The sequence below is a fragment of the Eptatretus burgeri genome, chromosome 11 (genome assembly GCF_056783735.1).
Source record: "Eptatretus burgeri isolate ZD-2024b chromosome 11, Ebu_testis_v1, whole genome shotgun sequence".
NCBI lineage: Eukaryota > Metazoa > Chordata > Myxini > Myxiniformes > Myxinidae > Eptatretus > Eptatretus burgeri.
In genome coordinates, this window is record NC_140971.1 from 12,435,082 (window position 1) to 12,446,652 (window position 11,571).

The 11,571-nt window shown below is 46.8% G+C and overlaps 1 long non-coding RNA gene across 1 annotated transcript; it reads right to left on the reverse strand.

Annotated features, from left to right (window-relative positions):
- Window positions 1–9,265: 9,265 nt before the first annotated feature.
- On the reverse strand, window positions 9,266–10,796 carry LOC147016515 (uncharacterized). Its single transcript, XR_015049676.1, has 3 exons — window positions 10,454–10,796; window positions 10,269–10,354; window positions 9,266–9,660 (listed from the first exon to the last, which is right to left on the reverse strand). It is a non-coding gene; the product is annotated as an uncharacterized LOC147016515 (long non-coding RNA).
- Window positions 10,797–11,571: the final 775 nt, after the last annotated feature.

The window sequence follows — 11,571 nt, forward strand, 5'->3', positions numbered from 1 at the left end:
AAGAAACACCCTCCAGGATGAGGGGGGTAGACGGGCCTGGGGCCGAGACCGGGTCGGGCCTACCCGTCTGATGATGAGACGCGAAGTGGCGGTGGTGCCTCAACTTCGCGGGCCTCGTGGACAGTGTCTGATAGGGGGTGGGAAAGGGGCCCCCTTTGTCGCACTATCTCAGCGCGGGGGGAAACAGGAGGGGGTTGCTGATGCTCGGGGGAAGGAGGATATCACCCTGTCTCGGGTCCCACGGCGAGCGTCTCCTCCTCGACCTCGGTCACGTTGCTGGCCTCTGCAGCTCCCGGCACCGACGCGAGCACCCCCTCGTCCGCCTTCGCCGCCGCCACCTCTCCACAGCTCCGTCGACTCGCCCTCTCCGTCTCCTCCCTTGGCTCGTCCCAACTCTTCACTCTTGACTTCTCCCACTTCTTTCCAGCTCCACCGACGACTCTCTTGAACTCCGCACAACTGCCTTTACTGACGAACGCAGCCATTTATATAAGCCCCGTGGCTTCGCTCTTTCACCCTTGACCCTTTGCCTCCGACCCTTCACCTCTAACTGGCTCCCCATTGGACCGAGGAAAAGTGGGCGTGAATGCTTTTTGATCCATGAATTTGCATATAGCGACCGCCCTCCAACGCCTTGGAGGCGGGGCCAAATCGCCCCTCGCTCACCGATAGGACGGAACAGAAGTGGGCGTGAGTCGTTTTGGATCCGTTTTTCTGCGGAAAGTCTGTGATGTCTCTGAACACGCTGCTCGGTGCGCGACCCGCACGAGTCCAGCATCGGCGCCCACAAGTGGCGTGGGAATGACGGTGATGCGATGGTGGCGAGTTGTGACGGTAAAGGTCGTGGCTGTTGTTGTGAAGCGGCGTTGTGGTTGGTGGTTGTTGTTGTGAAGCGGCGTTGTGGTTGGTGGTTGTTGTTGTGAAGCAGCGTTGTGGTTGGTGGTTGTTGTTGTGAAGCGGCGTTGTGGTTGGTGGTTGTTGTGATGGCTGTTGAGACGTGGTTGGTGGTAGTAGTAATGGCGGCTGGTCCAAAATAAAGATAGTAAAAGAAAAACGGCTATCCTGAAGAGTCGCAGCCCGCATGAATGACATTTATTCCCTCTAGACAACGGGTTTGGGCCTAACTACACATATACTTACGGAGATACCTCACCTAAGGGACCTGGATGGTGGTTTGCGAATTTCGTCAACCACAACAATACATTACAAATGCTGATTTTCGAACCTATATGCCATACGTACATGTACATTATTGCTCATATCTCAGAAACTATTGGAGTGCCCATCACAAAATTTATGTGGAAGCTTCTTGACATCATAAGGTACCTCTGGGATGAATTTGAGGAAATTTGAAGGATACATTTTTTGGGGATTCACGATTGAAGTTTATATTTTGTGATAACTTTTTTGTGGTTGGAGGTAGGAAAATGTTGCCCAGACAAATTCATAGGGCATGAAAATACCTTTAAAATGACACCAAAACCAGCTCTCGAGATATTATACTTTTAGAGATATGGCCATTTGAATTCGCGACGTCGTGCTAATTAGTCCAAAGTTCGCTAGTCTGTATCTCACTAATTAAGAGGCTGTAAGAAAAAATATTTGAGTTCTTGCCGTTTTTCATGGGACCCAATTGGTTCCCAAAGTTTTACAAAAATCTGAGAGATGACGGCAGATTCTTTGATGATTTGACATGGAATGACCCCATAGTTAACCACAACAAAGAAGAATATGTGGGGGTGCTGCCGAATAGCAGCCATTATGGAGTGCTGCAGGTGGTGTGATGGCTCTCCAACTGTTGTCTTATCAGAAAAACCTTTCAGGTTAACCCGTCTCGACTTCCGGTTCTGGGTTTGGAGCGTTGGCAGGTCTCCTTCAGGCCTCTCTGCTGTCAATCTCAAAGTTAAGTTTCCAGTCGTTATCTGTCCCGTTTTAACTGTGTATTTTCTTCCCTGCATATTACTGTGTGTTCCGAGTTCGGTTTTGTTTCAAAAATCATGCTATTTTGTGAGTTTTCGTCGACCTTGACTTACCGAGTGCTTGAGGCCTACCCATCGTTCCCCTCGGTGTACGATCGTGTTTATTTGTATTTTCTCCCCATTACCTTAAATTTCTATCTTCCGCACTTTCCCAACGTCCCCCATCCCTCCCAACGAAACACTCGATTTATTGTCTTAAATGAAAAAAACACTTTTCTCCTTGCACACTCACAAGTCTCGATTCTTCTTCTTCTTCTTCATCCTCTTCTTCTTCCTCCTGTCGGCACACCATCGTTATTACATTGAGCTGACCTTGTCTCGCCATTGCCTTCACAATTTCTTCCGATCGACAACTTTCCATTCCCAAATCTTACCTGTTCTTCAAAAATACAACAAAAAAACTAATAATCTTCCTTGTATCCTTTCGATCGCTGCACCTCCTGAAACCACGTGTCTCTCCGTCTCTTCCTGGTACTTTTCATCGACCCAGCAGCTTCACACTGCGTTAACCGTCCAAATTCACCACAGACTTCCACGATTTTACTTCAACCCTCCCTTTTCCGAATGTTACACAATCCTTATTTAAAATAAATAATTTCATTTTTGACGATACACCTCCCAGAGCCAAGTGCTTCTCCCATAAGCACATGATCTGTTTACACCCCCTGCGTTTACCGATCCAATTTCACCATTCACCTCACGATTGTTTCCACAACACTTCCATGACCGAATCTGATGAAAACTCTCTCAAACAATAATAATGATAATACTAATAATAATAATAATAATAATAATAATAATAAAAACGATCTCTTATAATGCTTCATCTTCCTTTTTCACACGTGTGGTACTCTTTACTGTATCATAACACACTACTCTTCAACTATTTAAACAGACTGCTCTCAATTCGACCTTTCCTTCATACCTTGCCTAAAAAATCCAATTGTTATGGCGTTTCTTCTCTCCATTCTCTGATTTCGCCTTTACTGCATCCCTCAAGAAATGTGTTAAATCGCATCTCTGACCGAAAACTTAAAAAACAAACCCCAGTTTGCGATGAATGTTCTCTTTCCATCAACCATTCTTTTTTCTCCAATTTCAGTGCCAACTCAACCCTCTCACCCCTCATTCTCAAAGCAACCATCACACTCTTCTCCCTCCAAGTCTCCCTCTCACCTCTCTCAAAACTCCCCCCTTCACCTTTCTCCCACCAATCACTCCCCTCACTCATCCTTCACAAAGTTGCCACCCCCTCTCATCCACAAAGCTGCCTCCTTCCACTGCCCTCTCACCTCCATCTCTTCACTCCACATCCTCAAATTCTCAACTACCTTCTTCCCCTCTCTTGTTCCCCCTCTCGCCCAACACCACAGAGCCTTTTCTCCTCCTCATCCGGCCCCCTCCCCTAGCTATTCTGCAATCCCCCACACTCTTTCAACAACCATCCTTACCTCCCCCCCTCGTCCCTTGTGTGTCCCTCCCCCTCCCCTCCCACCCCTCCACCCAAAGCCTCCTCCCCTCCCTCTTCATTAAAAGTGTGGACCTCAAATATCCAGGGCCTTCGCTGAAACCTTTCAGATCTTTCCATACAGGTTGCCACTGACAAACCAGACATAATCTGCCGAACAGAAACCCCCCCCCTCCCCCCAAGACATGTCTGACTGCCAAGTATCTCTCCCTGGTTACTCCGTCCTCCGGTATGACAGACCTGACCCTCGTACTGGTGGAGGAGTTGCTCTCTTCATCAAAGACTCTATTCCTCACTCTCCATGCACTGCCCTCACTCCCCCACACCCCCAGGAATACTTCTGGCTACGGCTTCCCTCCACTCCCACCTCATGTTTTTATGTGTACTGTACCGTCCACCTCACAGTGATGACTCCATCTACACCTCACTGTCTGAAAACATGGACCAACATATATCTTCTCATCCAAACTCTCTTGCTCATATGTGGCAACTTCAATTGCCATCATGCCAGTTGGCTAGGTGTGGGTACCTCTCTCACCTGTCATAGCACTTCAGCAAATGCTTTCTGCGACTCATTGGGACTGACTCAATCGGTCAACTTTCCGACCCGGATCTCAACCAATGGTACTCCATCTCTTCTGGATTCGATTTTGACAAATTTCCCTGACAATACCTGCTGCTCTTCCCCTCCAATCGGTTCTTCTGACCACGTTCTTGTCAAAGTGGACATCTCTCCCTGTTTTTTTCTCTCAAAGTGGCTATTATCAGAGAACCACCTCACTGCCATCGAGTCTGGCATTTCACTCAAGCCGACTGGCAGGGTCTCTAAGCAGCCTTCAAACTTATGGACTGGTCTCCTATCGCTACTTTCTCCAACATCAACTCATCCTGGAAATTCTTTCAAAGAAACTTGCTCTCCCTCATGCACAGATTTATCCCCTCTTGTCTTCAGTTGTCCTACCCTTCCTCCTGCCCTTGGTTCACTGAAGCTTGTGGCAAGGCAGTTGTCCTGAAAGAACTTGCCTTTGCCTCATGGAAAACAAACCCAACTGAGGGTAATCTTAGTTCCTTCCATAAAGCTTGGAACAAGTGTGTATCTACTCTCAGGAGAGCCAGAAAAGAACATCTTTCTAAGCTCATGTCTGAACTTTCAAACCTCTCTCCCTCCTCAAAATCCTGGTGGCGTCTAATCAAATCTGTTTCTGGTGTATGTTCCCCCTCCATCTACTCCCATACCTCAAATGGCCGCACAGCTGATACCGCACATGAAAAGGCTGAATGCCTAAACTCGGTATTTGCAGTTAAATTTTGTGTCCAAAACCTATCGCTTTTTCAACCCACCTTACCCAGTCGCATGCAACTGTCCCTGGACTCTGTGTCCTTATCTCCCGACAAGGTGGAGAGCTTGCTGTCAAACCTCGACTCAGATTCTGCAACCGGTCCAGACGGCATCAGCCCACGTGTCCTAAAAACCCGCTTTTCTGCTCTTTTCACCGTCTCATTTGACCTTTCCTGGGAAAGCCACATTTCAAACCTTGCCTCCAAAGCCAGTCGCCGACTGGGAATCCTCCATCGTGCAAACTCCTTCCTCGGCCCACCTACAAAGCTTTCATCCGCAGCCTGATGGAGTTCTACTCTCCCCTCTGGGCTGGTGCTCCTGCCTCCCACCTTTCTCGGCTTCATGCTGTGGAAACCAAGGCATTTCGGATCATTGGCATCTCCCTCGATGAAGCTGTCTTTGGGCCTCTCACTCTCTCACCGCAGGCTGATCGGTGGTCTTTCTGTCTTCTACCGTCTCCTCTCCAGCCTCGCCCCCCTTCTCTCTCTGCGATGTCCCCACCACATTTCCGCAGGGCGCTCAAGGTCCGCCAACAACCCCCTTCTGGTAAAACTACCAAAATCACGAATCACTGCTCACCTTCACTCTTTCATTTCTCTTTTTTCCCACCTTTGGAATAAACTCCCTCACTCTATTCAATCCCATTCTTCCCTCCAGGCCTTCAAAGCAGCTATTCACCACCACCTATCATCCCCCATCCAAATCCTTGATCTTTTCTACCCCCGATAATCCACCCAAGCCCACCTCCTTCAAATTCCCTGCTTTCCTTCCTGAAAGTCCCTGTAATGTCCATCTTCTATTCCCCATGTTCCCCACCCCATCCCTCTCCTTCCACAGATCTCCTAATGTCTCTGTTCCCCACTGTTTTGTCCTTCCCACTCCCGCCCCTCTTGTCTCATGCCTCCCCTTGCTGTGCGTGGTGGGTTAACTCTCACACGAGCCTCGGCAAGGTATACAAAAAAAATAAAAATTTTAAGTGCCCCCCCCTCTCAAAATAGTGAATAGCACTGTGGTAACGTATTAATTCGTTATTTTTTGCATGTGATACCATATTTCACAGTCGGAGTTCACCATCTCACCAATTATAATCGGTATCCAGGTTGAAATCCCCCCCCCCCCCCAAAAACAAAATTGCCCTTTTTATAAAGCATTGTTTGGATGGATCTACCCGAAATGGAGATGACAGGTGGCAGCTCATGTGTTTATATGTTTTGAATTGTAAGAAAATGACTGTTTAAACTGCCTATTTCGGGGCATCATGGTAAACAATGTGATCCTATCAAGTTTCATGGTGATTAACCTCAGGAGCTCAGAGGAGTAGCATCACAAACACATAAACAAACATTTTGCATGCACGAACGCACGCACGCACGCACACAGCCTGGTGTTGGCATCGTTGTTAGGGTGGTGGCTTGGGATCCTCGGGGTCCTGAGTTCGAGCCCCGCCTGCCACTGAATTAACATCAGGGGGGTTGACTCAGCCTGTTGTCCTTCTGAGGTCAGCGAAATGAGCACCAGTATCTTCTTCTTCTTCTTCTTCTTATTATTATTATTTTGGCTGCTCCCGTTAGGGGGTCGCCACAGCGGATCAACCATCTCCATTTCGCTCTATCCTCCACATCTTCCATTGATACTCCAACCACCTGCATCTCCGCCTTCACCACATCCATGAACCTCTTCTTTGGCCTTCCTCTTCTCCTCCTACCTGGCGGCTCCATCTTCAGCATCCTTCTCGCGATATACTCCGCTTCCCTCCTGTGCACATGTCCAAACCATCTCAATCTCGCCTCTCTCACTTTGTCTCCAAACCGTCCGACCTGCGCAGTCCCTCTAATATACTCATTCCTTATCCTGTCCATCCTAGTCACTCCCAACGAGAATCGCAGCATCTTTAACTCTGCCACCTCCAGCTCCGCTTCCTGTCTTTTTGTTAGTGCCACCGCCTCCAAACCATACAACATAGCTGGTCTCACTACCGTCTTATATACTTTCCCCTTCACTCTTGCAGCAACCCTTCTGTCACAAATCACGCCTGCAACTCTTCTCCACCCACTCCATCCTGCCTGCACTCTCTTTTTCACTTCTCTCCCACACTCTCTGTTACTTTGGACAGTTGATCCCAAGTATTTAAACCAATCCACCTTCCCCACCTCAACTCCTTACAACCGCACCATACCACCACCCTCCCTCTCATTTACGCACATGTACTCAGTCTTACTCCTCCTGACTATCATTCCCCTTCTCTCCAGTGCGTACCTCCACCTCTCAAGGCTCACCTCAGCCTGCTCCCCACTCTCCCTACAGATCATGATATCATCCGCGAACATCCTAGTCCAAGGAGACTCCAGTCTGGTCTCATCTGTCAACCTGTCCATCACCATTGCAAACAGGAAAGGGCTCAGAGTCGATCCTTGGTGCAATCCCACTTTTACTGAAAACCGGTCCGTCATTCCTACCGCACACCTCACCGCTGTCACACTGTCCTCATACATATCCTGCACAATTCTCACATACTTTTCCACCACTCCCAACTTCCTCATACATATCCTGCACAACCCTCACATACTTCTCCATCACTCCCGACTTCCTCATACAATGCCACAACTCCTCTCTTGGCACCCTATCATAAGCTTCCTCTAAATCCACAAACACACAATTTAACTCCTTCTGGCCTTCCTATCCTTCTCCATCAACATTCTCAAAGCAAACATCGCATCAGTGGTGCTCTTTCCTGGCATAAACCCATATTGCTGCTCACAAATCGTCACCTCTCCTCTCAACCGAGCTTCCACTACTCTTTCCCACAACTTCATGGTGTGGCTTTACAACTTTATCCCTCTGTAATTTCCACAGCTCTGCACATCACCCTAGTTCTTGAAAATCGCAACCAGTACACTTGATCTCCACTCCTCCGGCATCCTCTCACTTTCCAAGATTTTATTAAACAATCTGGTTAACAACCCCATTGCCATCTCTCCGAAGCACTTCCATGCCTCCACTGGTATGTCATCTGGGCCAACCACCTTTCCACTTTTCATCTTCTTCATAGCAGTCCTCACTTTATCCTTACTGATCCACTTCCACTTCCTGATTCACTATCTCCACCTCTTCCAACCTTCTCTCTCTCATTTTCTTCATTCATCAGCTCCTCAAAGTACCCCATCCACCTTCTCAACAGACTCTCCTCGCTCGTCAGCACATTCCCATTTACGTCCTTTATCACCCGAACCTGCAGCACATTCTTCCCTGGTCAGTCCCTCTGTCTTGCCAATCGGTATAAATCCTTTTCCCCTTCGTTTGTATCCAAATTCTCATACAGCTCGTCATAAGCCTTTTTCTTAGCCTTCGCCACCTCTCTCTTTGCCTTTCGCCGCCACTCCTTGTACTCCTGCCTACTTTCTTCATCTCTCTGACTATCCCACTTCTTTTTCGCCAACCCCTTCTTCCTTATACTTTCCTGTACTTCCTCGTTCCACCACCAAGTCTGCTTATCTTCCTTACTCTGTCCAGATGTCACACCAAGTACCTTCCTAGCAATCTCCCTCACCACTTCTGCTGTAGTTGCCCAATCATCCCACCCATCTTTACCACCATCCAACACCTGTCCGCCTCCTCCCTAAATTCCACGCAACAGTCTTCCTACTTCAGCATCCACCATCTGGTCCTTGGTTCAGCCCTCACTCTCTTCCTCAACCTCACCTCTACAATCATCCTACAGACCACCAATCGATGCTGTCGAGCTACACTTTCCCCTGCCACCACCTTACTGTCTCTACTCTCTTTCAGGTTGCATCTCCTGCTTAAGATGTAATCCACCTGTGTGAACTTTTGCTGATGGGAATATCAATCTTTGCTGTGATGGCTAGTTTATGGGGCAAGAACAAAAAAGGATTCCTGGGAGCACCAGTCTACGAAATGAGCACCAGTATACTGGTAATTATCCCTGCGTGTCGAAGGCGACTAAAGGGTTGGCGTCAGGAAGGGCATCCGGCCGTAAAAACATTGCCACAAGAAAGGGTACCATGATTGGAGCTGAAAAAAGCTGACCTCTGCTCACGGAAAAAGGCTATAAAATGGTGTGATTATATATATTACAATAACTCAAAGCTTAACAAAATTATTGTCACCCTGCAGGAACTGAGAGAACTCACCGAGAGAGATGTAAGAACAACAGGAGCCAAGAACATGAGAGAAGGCCTCACCGTCTACATCCGAAAGCTCAAGACAATTCCATTTAGCATCACCTGAGAGCAATGAACTCATAAATCCATTTAAATCCACAGCTTGTATTCCATCACTGACACCAATTGTTACCTTGAACATTATTCTGCAAAAGCTGCAAAGTCTTTTCAAAGGTATTTTGATTGAATATTCAAGTATTTCACATTTGTAAAATGGATCCACAGAATTCTTTCAAATGAACATCAATAAACATTTATCATTTTTAATAATGTACAGGGCATGTTTATTGTGCTTGAGACTATGATTTTTTTTTATTTGTTTGTTTTGTATACATGATCGAGGCTCAAGGAAGAGTTAGAGCAGAATAGAAGGGAACAAAAAGGAAATGAGGAAACACCGAGAGCAGAGTAAAAGTGAGAGCGAGATAAAGGGGAGGGGGAGAGAGACACATGGGGGTCAAGAAGCTACATGCAAGCTGAATGAAATACAGCAAGAAGAGGAAGAGGAAAGTGGGATCAAACAAAACAGGAACAAACTACTGTAACTAAAACGAATAAATTTGAAAAAGTGAGGAAGAGGGTGGAAAAATCCCAATAACCTGGAAAATGAGGTCATTTGGGGTAGAAGCGATCATGAGTATGCATGATGGTGACCTGAGGTTGTGGTGAACCTGGAACATTGGTCTTGAAGCCCTGGAGGGAAGAATTGTACTGAACAGATTGGGGAGGTTGGTTCCAGTGGCAAGAGAAAAGAGAATCAAATGAGTGAAGGTGAACAGTGAGCCTGAATTTTGGGAGTTTAACAAGAAGAGGGTTACTGGCAGACCATGTGCACCATGAACAAACCTGGGAGGGACAGAGCCAAGAAAGGGCAGAGGGTGACAGACAAAAAAGTGGCCCCTTGGGGGACTGATGGTTATTTCCCCAACAGGCGGAGTGACCTCACTGTCTTGATGCAGACCAAACAATAACACGAAAATCGAAACAACAATAACCTCAAAAAAACAACTAAATACATGAGATAAAACCCCTTTTTACATCCTTTATGTGGGGTGCTAGAGGGGGGGGCACAACCCGATATCGTGCGATTTTGTGAGTTTTCGTCGACCTTGTCTAACCGGGTGCTTGAGGCCTACCCATCGTTCCCCTCGGTGTACGATCGTATTTACTGTATTTGTGTTTTCTCCCCATTACCTTCAATTTCTATCTTCCCCACTTTCCCAATATCCCCCATCCCTCCCAATTAAACACTCTATTTCTTGTCTTAAATCCAAAAAAATCATAAATAAATAAATAAATACCTTTCTGCTTGCACACTCACAAGTCTCGATCCTCCTCGTTCTTCTTCTTCTTCCTCATCATCCTCTTCTTCTTCCTCCTCCTCCTCCTGCCGGCACACCATCTTTATTCCACTGAGCTGACCCTCTCTCGCCATTTCTTTCACGATTTTTTTTCCGATCTACAACCTTCCATTCTAGAATCTTACCTGTTCTTCAAAAATACATCAAAAAAACTAATAATCTTCCTTGTATCCTTTCGATCGCTGCACCTCCTGAAACCACGTGTCTTTCTGTCTCTTCCTGGTACTTTTCATCGACCCAGCAGCTTCACACTGCGTTAACCGTCCAAATTCACCACACACTTCCACGATTTTACTTCAACCTTCCCTTTTCCGAATGTTACGCAATCCTTATTTAAAATAAATAATTTCATTTTTGACGATACACCTCCCAGAGCTAAGTGCTTCTCCCATAACCACGTGATCTGTTTACACCCCCTGCGTTTACCGATCCAATTTCACCATTCACCTCACGATTGTTTCCACAACACTTCCATGAACTAATCTGATGAAAACTCTCTCAAACAATAATAATAATAATACTAATAATAATAATAATAATAATAATAAAAACGATCTCTTATAATGCTTCATCTTCCTTTTTCACACGTGTGGTACTCTTTACTGTATCATAACACACTACTCTTCAACTATTTAAACAGACTGCTCTCAATTCGACCTTTCCTTCATACCTTGCCTAAAAAATCCAATTGTTATGGCGTTTCTTCTCTCCATTCTCTGAATTCGCCTTTACTGCATCCCTCAAGAAATGTGTTAAATCGCATCTCTGACCGAAAACTTAAAAAACAAACCTCAGTTTGCGATGAATGTTCGCTTTCCATCAACCATTCTTTTTTTCCATTTTCAGTGCCAACTCACCCCTCTCACCCCTCACTCTCAAAGCAACCATCACACTCTTCTCCCTCCAAGCCTCCCTCTCACCTCTCTCAAAAACTCCCCCCTCACCTTTCTCCCACCATTCACTCCCCTCACTCATCCTTCTCAAAGTTGTCCCCCCCTCTCATCCACAAAGCTGCCTCCTTCCAGTGCCCTCTCACCTCCATCTCTTCACTCCACCTCCTCAAATCCTCAACTGCCTTCTTCCCCTCTCTTGTCCCCCCTCTCAGCCAGCACCACAGAGGCTTTTCTCCTCTTCATCCAGTCCCCTACCCTAGCTATTCGGCAATCCCTCACACTCTTTCAACAACCCTCCTTACCTCCGTCTCGTCCCTTGTCCTACCTTCCCCCTCCCCTCCCACCCCTTG